This window comes from Gadus morhua, chromosome 5 (genome assembly GCF_902167405.1).
Source record: "Gadus morhua chromosome 5, gadMor3.0, whole genome shotgun sequence".
Classification (NCBI taxonomy): domain Eukaryota; kingdom Metazoa; phylum Chordata; class Actinopteri; order Gadiformes; family Gadidae; genus Gadus; species Gadus morhua.
The window spans coordinates 9,293,672-9,303,108 of NC_044052.1; positions in this window are offsets into that span (position 1 = coordinate 9,293,672).

A 9,437-nucleotide genomic window follows, 5' to 3' on the forward strand; every position below is an offset into this window, starting at 1 on the left:
ACACACTGCATACAGCACACCACACTCAGAACCCCCTTCAATTTTTCAAAACGAAGAGATTCAGTGTTGAGTCGTCAGGTGTAAAATAAAGGGGATTGTTTTGCTAACCTTGCAGGTTGCTTCTAGAGTTTCATTGTAAACGGTTAGGATTAGAAACAGTTACCCGTGTGCGATAAGGGGAATAAGAGGAGGGACAATTGTCTGTTTTTGAGGCAGGTGTTTATCGATCCTGCAGTCGATCTAATCTCTGCCTCTGTATTCTCCTCATTATCCATTACTTTTTAAGTGCCAGAAGAGCAAAGAGCAGTGCACAAGTGATTTCCCCCAGGTGGTCGAGAGAGAGAGAGAGAGAGAGAGAGAGAGAGAGAGAGAGAGAGAGAGAGAGAGAGAGAGAGAGAGAGAGAGAGAGAGAGAGAGAGAGAGAGAGAGAGAGAGAGAGAGAGAGAGAGAGAGAGAGAGAGAGAGAGAGAGACGGCCCAGTACAAGGAGCCCTAACAATATTACTTCCAGCTGGAGCTGATCCCAGCTCACTGTGGATGTCATTGGGGGAATAAGGGAGACCCAAACACGAAGACACTTGGCAGACTCTTCTCCAATTGGCTAGAGCTGAACAAGAGCCTTTCTGCTTCACAAACACACAATTGGATCAAACTCTGGTCTCCGGCAATGCCATTGCTCACCGGGCAACCCTTCATTAGAATATATAGCAGTGTACAATTTGTACCTGTCCGTACATGCCATAGCAGACGTGCCATATTACAAGGATGAAATACAATCCGTCAGTTGCAATACACAGCGTAAAGAGACGAGAGATCGATAGCCATCGATTGATGACAGAAAAGGCAAGGGAAAGGGAAAAGCGGGAAAATAATTATTAACTTTCCTTTTCCCTATTGATCCGCTAACTTTGAGGCCTTCACGAAAGAATGTGGGGAGAGGGAGGGAGGAAGTGACGGAGGGAGAGAAAGAGAGAGAGTAGGGAAGAAATGGATAGAGAATAGGAAAGAGAGAGGATGGGAGTAGGGAACGAAGCGTTGGAGAGTAGGAAGAGAGAGGGATAGAGAATGTCTGAGGAAAACATGGATTTGGGCGTGTACGAAAGCTTGACTATTGATCACTAAAGCAGAACTGACATGGCGAAAAACATAAATCCGGTCTTTGTTTTGTCAAATTGTTTCCCCCTGAGGTTCAGAAGTTATTAATGTCTGTGCCTTAATTACTTTGTGGAGAGCGACCACTCGACACTTTCCTCTCAAGGCGGACTCATTTGTTTTATTTTTCGCTTGCACATAGAGCAGGCACTTTATATGAGAGCTTTTCATTCAATTTTTTCAAAAGCGCTCTGAGATTAATTGAAAGGGTCTGGGCTGTGAATCGCAGTGTGGCAAATAGTCTATCTTCAAGGACCACTCGCATTGTTTCATGGTCCTCTGGTTCCTTGGCTGGCACCGAGTAGTGCTTTTTCATCATTCAACTCAGGTTGAATGGACGTTTATTCACAGGATGGGTTTTTCACTGGGAGGGGCGAGGGTGGGGTTTGAATCCCTGTTTATGTGGCACCACACTATCATGTTTTACTGTGACCGTAAACATATGGGCATGGCCTGACCAACATGCACTGCATTTAATCCAACTATAAGTTGGAGTTTCGGATGACCTTTTCAAAGGTAATTAGCACAGTCAGCACTGTAGCGCTGTACGAATGTGATGGCAGAACTTGAAATCGTGTAAACGTCCTACCTCAACAATGATGCTGTGTGTGTGTTTGTGTATGTTGATGTGTTTGTGTGTGTGTGTGTGTGTGTGTGTGTGTGTGTGTGTGTGTGTGTGTGTGTGTGTGTGTGTGTGTGTGTGTGTGTGTGTGTGTGTGTGTGTGTGTGTGTGTGTGTGGTTGTGTTTATGGGTGTGATATGTGCTGCCTGCCCAGGGCTCTCTATATCTTCTTCAGAGACACACTCTGAAATGAGAGTGTCTGTTTGTGTGTGTGCATGTGGGCGTATATGTCTGTTTTCAAGTGATGTGTGTGTGCGTGTGCGTGTGCGTGTGTGTGTGTGTGTGTGTGTGTGTGTGTGTGTGTGTGTGTGTGTGTGTGTGTGTGTGCCTGTGCTCTTTGTCCTATCAGACTGATGTTAGATGTATCCTCCGTCATTCAGACACAATAAATGGCCGTCGTTAACCCAAGGACGATCGCCATAATTCAGCCCTTGCAACAAGGAGTGCCCTACGCCCACCCCTTTTGCATTCCTAAACAGCTCCCCCCCTCCTCCACAGATGATTATGATTCCCCCATCGATAAAGGGCCTACACACAGTGGCTCCAATGACACATTAACTCTGCACAGCCTCTCCCTCGCCCTTTCTCCTGACTCTACTACGGCTAAAGGGCAGATGGGTACGGGCATGTTAGGAGTGTTATTCGTTATTTTATGGCATGGTTATAGCCTATGTAATCTGAGGTCCCGCTGTATTTCCGGTGCTTTATCGGTCTTTAATCTGCGAACCGGACCTTCAAGTGCTGACTTCTCTTGGATGACTTTCAGAGTGTCGAAGAGGAAGCTGCAATCGTTCCTCATTTTATTATTATTTCTATGTACGGTTGTAGTTTGCTCTTCAAATCTTGCCGAGGGTTTAACTGGATCTGCCTCAGAATGTGCAAAGGGAACACTGTTCAATTTAAACAAGTTTCCAGGCGATGTGAGAGACAGGACTTTAATATCGAACGTGATGCTTGTGACTGTGCGGAAGAGAAGTGTCTAGGAAATGCGGTTGTCTTCCTGCGTGTGGACGACATATTTCTTTGTTGTTTCCCTGTTTCTTCCACAGTGAAGGCGTGACAATAATATTCTGCATAGAGAATGGATTCAAACTTGTCGGACCCTTCTTCGTCTTTGGTCCCCAGCTGAAGCCGGAGCATGGTTTTCGTTGAGCCCTACCACTGTGTCTCCTCTGTGTTTGCTCAGATAGATAGATAAATAGACAGATAGATAGGAACTTTATTAATCCCTCAGGAAGGTTCCCTCAGGAAATTGCACTTCCAGCAGGATCAAACACAATGTTAGAAATAGAATTAGAGTTAAAAAGAAGTATAAATGTGCAATAATACAAAATGCTAAGTCCTTATAATATATATATGCAGGGAAACAATATACAAGAAGAATAGTATACAAGCCAATATTTACTTGAGGGAGTGCTTAAATAGTGCATAAAAGCGGTGCAAGAAAACAGTTGAACAAACAGCCAAGTTGTGTTTGATACAGTGTTAGTGTACGCGGTGGGCGTTGGCTCAGAGCAGTCCTCTGTCTGTCAGGTGGCCGGCTGGGGTGTGCTGGTGGCTGACGGCCGTCCAGAGATCATCATATCATGTACCGTGTCAGCAGCAGACCCAGAGGGGCATAGTTTGCATATCACTGGAAGACCCAGCCGCAAACTCAATTTGATTTATTTGATGTCAAATCATTAATTCCTAAATATTGAAATTATTTATTGCTGTCTACGTATTTGGATCCTGGAAGAAATTCATAATCAATTTGAGATGTGCTCATATCGCTATTCTAATATGAAAAGATGATGATGATTCTGATTAAAGGTCCCATGGCATGAAAAACTCTCTTTATGAGGTTTTCTAACATTAATATGAGCTCCCCTAGCCTGCCTATCGACCCCAAGTGACTAAAACTTGCGTTCGGTGTAAAATGAGCACTAGGTATCCTGCCCGCCTTTGAAAAAATGGAAGCTCAGGTGCACTGATTTGAAATGTGGCCCCATATGTCATCATAAGGGGCCAAGTTACCTACCTTCCCGCTGCCCGCTGCTGAGGGACCACCGCCTCGACGCTGCCCGCTGCCCGCTGCCCGCTGCAGGAGGCGGTGGGGCCTAAGCGCTGCCCACTGCCGAGGCCGTGGTCCCTCGGCAGCGAGGCTTCGGCGGGAGCGTGTTATTATAGTAGTAAGATTAGGATTATCGTTATAGTAATAGTATCATAATGTCGTGTTTTTTATAATCCTAGCTCACTATGACTACATTTAATAAAACACATTTGCTCAAACAAACGGTTTGCAGTGGTGCATGGCCGGTGCCTCCTAGCTGGTGGCTCCTAGCCGGTGGCTCCTAGCCGGTGCCTCCTAGCCGGTGGCTCCTAGCCGGTGCCTCCTAGCCGGTGGCTCCTAGCCGGTGGCTCCTAGCCGGTGGCTCCTAGCCGGTGCACGGCGGTGAGCTGTCTCCCCTGGCCTGTGGTCGATCGTCACTACAGATGGCTCATTAGCAGTTTGCTAGGACCTTCCCTCTACCTTCCCTCCGTCCCACCTGCCCTCTCTCCTTCATGTTTCCTCCATCTTTCCTTCATTAGCCAGCCACTACCAGCTGTTCGGAGGGAGAGGTAGGAGTGTTCAGAGAGAGAGAGAGAGAGAGGGAGAGAGAGAGGGAGAGAGAGAGAGAGAGAGAGAGAGAGAGAGAGAGAGAGAGAGAGAGAGAGAGAGAGAGAGAGAGAGAGAGAGGGAGAGGGGGAGAGAGAGAGAGGGAGGGAGAGAGAGAGAGAGAGAGAGAGAGAGAGAGAGAGAGAGAGAGAGAGAGAGAGCAAAAGCGAAACAGAAAGGGATAGGCTTGAGTATAAAATGTATGATGGTTTTCTGTTGCTGCTGTGATCTTTCATCAAGAATCAATACTAGTGCTTGGAGAGAGAGAGAGAGAGAGAATAGGAGGGACAGATGGGTCGAAACAATGTGGACCAGAGAGAGCAAAAGTGCACTGACTAATGAGGAGGAGAGAGCTCTAAAGGTCACCACGAAACAAACCTCTTTTTACTTCCATAGTCTAGTTACTCTTCAACAACGTATAACGTTTATTAGCTATTGTATTTAAAATATATTTGATTTCACAGGCAAATGTTAAAAGAAAGGCTACGATTCAGGTGGAATACAAGTAAATCACATTGTGTGTTGGATAAACATTATATTCACACAACTGTCATTTGTCAATTGCGAGGTCATCCGATAGAATGACTCTGCCATGACTAATTCAATCCGTGATGGTGGAGGCCAGCTTGAACCAACAGGTCTGTGAAAGATGCACAGATGTTGCCGTGACATAACCATAAAAATTATCATATTGCCTTTGTAAAGGCCACAAAGATTTAACAACGTAGTAAACAGGCTATGTTGTGATATACAAACACAAAGACACACACACACACACACACGCACAAACACACACACACACACACACACATAAATGTATCGTCATGTCCTCAAAATGTCTTTCGATAGACGTCTGACCTGGATTTGAGGGAAACGCACAGGTCCACTTCAGATATTGAAGGTGCTTTTTAATGTGTTCTGTTTAAGAGGGCTTATTAGCTGTCTGACGGAGGCTGAGTGCCTGGAGCTGAGGGACAGTGGATGGGTGGTGGATGGGGGAGAGGTCTGAGGACGGAGGAGCATCAAACGAACAGATGGTTCAACCCTCTCTGCTCCTCTGTCCTCCTCTGTCGTCTGTCCTTACTTTAGAGAGAGTGGCATACTCCGGTGACATTGAACTCAGTGTGCTGCTGCTTGACAAGAAGAGTAAAAATAAAAATCTTTAGCGATGGTATTACATTGATTTTGTCAGATAGCGAGTCTGTCATTTCACGGTTATTGCTGTTGGAATGGCCTTAACATTTTCACATGCTCTGTCCTAATAGCATTCGACTTAGTTTAATTGAGTGGTCATAAGTGAATTTATATATATAATATAACACAGATACAAAATTGAAATGATAAAATAACAATAACTTATTAACAGAAACCGAACAGTTATTCATACCTTGCAGTTTATTTTTTATCATATTGTCAATGTAAGTATTCATGTGGCATATGATACAGTGAATATAAATATTACATTTTTCCCAATTTCTTTCACCAATCTTCTCTTTGAGTCTTTAAATTTCCGTCAACATATCCATAGTGAACATTTCTTGAACTATTTCAAGCCACAAGCCACTCACATCAAATGGTAAACATTTCCAATTTTTCGAGATGGTGAATAATCGAATGAAAGGATCAGTGTTTTTCATGTATAATTAATTTATATCCTTAGTAGTGTCCATATGTTTCGAGAAGCTGCATCGGGATGGATACATCATTTTTTTTTTCCAGAAAAGGAATATCTGCAAAGGGACCAGTAATATGATCATCTTTGCCTATGCTGACACAACTCAGACCCCCATTCTTATTGTTTGAGCTAACGGTTCTGCACCAACATGTCTTTTGTCCCTCTCTAAATTTATTATTAAAAAAAAAAAAATTCATTGAATTGCATATTCATTGGAACAAAATCTTTAGTCCTTGCAACAGAAATATCAAATCAAATTATAAAACGCCTTTCCTGCGACTAGGCTGACAAGGACAGTCCTCATTATTTACGTCTGGTTTAAATGCATCAAATATTTGATCAATAATTTAGGTATACAACGTCTACGTTAATAATTCAATTGGTCTGTCCTTTTTACATTGCTGTATGTCTTTACCTTCTATGGATATTATCGAGATTATTTCTTCGTTCCATGACCGGGATGATCTGCTTTAAGGGTCCAGTTAAAAGCATTCATTCCTAAATGCAGGTATACACAAATATTATTAGGATAGCTAAAGATAGCTAAAATAACGGGAAATGGATCATGTAGATATATGAACCAGCCCCAAACGCAGGCCAGTTATGCTCCCATTGAAAACTGCAGAAACTGCAGACGTAAGAACAAACTGGAAAGACCACATCGATTCCATCTCCAAGGCGTGGTTTGGGTGTTTGCCGTTAATGTGTCAGAGGGTTGTTTGGGGGTGTACTGCCTCGTATACAGGAGCTGTGTACAAGGTAGTATACTCCCACTGCTTGCTTACACTAATGAAAGCTTCATGTTCTCCGGTCCGACCTAGCTCATCCATCACGGCAGGACCCCGGGTTCCCCTAGTCTGTTGCTCTGCAGCCGTTCCTGGAAATGAGAAACGTAACGATAAAGGGGAGAGTTTGATTCAGCCCTTCTGTTCAAAATATTACACCAGTGGAGTGTATAGCACCGCACTTAATAGTGCATGATTGTTTTGACCTCGGATACTGTGTTTACAAATGAGACAGGAGGATTTCTCTAGAATCACGAGGGAACGCACAACGGCTGTGAAGACTGTCCTGTGTAAACACAGCTTCAAGGTTCTGTGTCATCATTCAGTATACACCAATGTTTAGATATGCATGTGTGTATACATTCCGATTCTGATATCCCATAACACATGTAGGAGGAAAATGTAAAACAATTGCTTGCGGTAGAATCCAGAGGCCAGCAGCAAGGTGCTACTTGGACCCACGAGTGTCTGAACATTACATTTAGAAATCGGATCAAATTACTGCAAATGGAGGACATAATAATAGAGCATTCATTCAAAAGTGTGTGTGTGTGTGTGTGTGTGTGTGTGTGTGTGTGTGCGTGCGTGCGTGCGTGCGTGCGTGCGTGCGTGCGTGCGTGCGTGCGTGCGTGCGTGCGTGCGTGCGTGCGTGCGTGCGTGCGTGCGTGCGTGCGTGCGTGCGTGCGTGCGTGCGTGCGTGCGTGCGTGCGTGCGTGCGTGCGTGCGTGCGTGCGTGCGTGCGTGCGTGCGTGCGTGCGTGCGTGCGTGCGTGCGTGCGTGCGTGCGTGCGTGCGTGCGTGCGTGCGTGCGTGCGTGCGTGCGTGCGTGCGTTGCCAGCCCAGGGCTCTGTGTCTACTGAAGAGTCTCACTCTGGAGTTGGCTTCAGTGGGTCGACATAGAGAGCTGGGGAGAGAGTGTGTGTGTGTGTGAGATATACAGATATTGAGACGTCCCTGAAGGAGTATATCTGCAGCAGAAGCTCCACTGGTAGACTAATGAAACGTAACCCAGCTGACCTCCCAAAGACTACTGTTACACACTCACACAATCATACACACACACACGCACTCACACACTTACGCACGCACGCACACACACACACACACATGGATTCAAACTCATGTATACACACATATAAGCACACACAAACACACTCACTCACAAAGACACACACATCTAAAGGTATATGATGGAGTCTAGCTTGTGCAGGTTAAATTGAGTGTACATTGTGTACCTTGTCTTTCCATGTAGTTGTTGATGTTGTGATGTATTATGCATGAGGCGATAGGTACTCTGGGGGCTATGTAGCGAGCGACTGCTAGTAGAACCATCCTACTACATTCACACCCACTATTTGGTCTAGAAAAGGTTCAGCCACAGCCTTTCCCAGGGAGTAGCAGCACCAACATCACTCGTTTTATGTAAATAAATATCTAAAGATAACGCAAGCACACAACAAAATATCAAAATAAAATACTTAATCTTCCTTTTGTTATTTCTTTTTAATACAGCCTGAAGCGCCTCTACATTGTCTCTGCCTCAAGGGCAGCAAATGGCATAAGGGGAACATCCATCCAATATCAGCCTGGGGGTATTATTTAAATGGTAGCTCAGGGAGTGTGCTATATCTCTAAGACGATCCCACTAAATGCTTTTCCTCAGTGGTCATCTATCAAACGCATCCTCCTTGGTCACAGTCTAATGCTCCTCTTTCCCGGGATAGCCATGGCTGGAAAAAATGATCTTCCTTTTGAGGGAACAGTACCTCAGCTATGATACCTTAATAGGAAACTAATAGCTTATCGGTCGCCAACTTGAAAAGCTTGGCCTTATTTGTATGTCATGTAGTTTATGGCTTTACCTTTAAGAATCCTTGCCCTGTATGCTAAAGCAGGCTTAGAGTCATATAAATGGCAGTTTATATGACTGATGTACTAAAATGACACAGCATGGTTTGAGATGGACATGAGCATAACTGAAGTCATAAATGAATTTGTTTTCGTTTTTTAGAGTAAATCTCTTCTCTTCATCCAACAGATAACAAGCAAATCTATTTTTTTTGGTGCAAATATACTTTATATAGAATACATATATTTAATGTTTGCGGTTCAAACAGCAGAGAATCATAAAAGTTTGTGTGTGTGTGTGTTTGTGTGTTCGAACTCCAGGGTACAAATACCTGATAGACCTTACAGCAATGGAACTACATGCAGTTCGACCTAGTCTTCCATACATCATCACTCCCTTGCGATGTCTACGATGTAAAGCAACAGGCTTCTGCACAACACATAGCGTGCCAAAAAGTGACTGGTGTGGACCGAAAGCAGAGGAAAGCCGATTAGAGGTGTTCTGGCTGCAGGCAGCCAACCTAATTCAAGCTGACACTGATTACTATGGATGCCTCAGCTAAACTAACCGGTCCTATACGTACCCGTATTCAGCCATCCATTGGCCCTGTCAGCCCAATCTTCATAAGCCCGGCACTCCGTAGAAACACCCTATGAGACACCCCATGTATATGCATTAGTGACTCAGGGCGCGAACACTGAACAAATTGACAAATTGA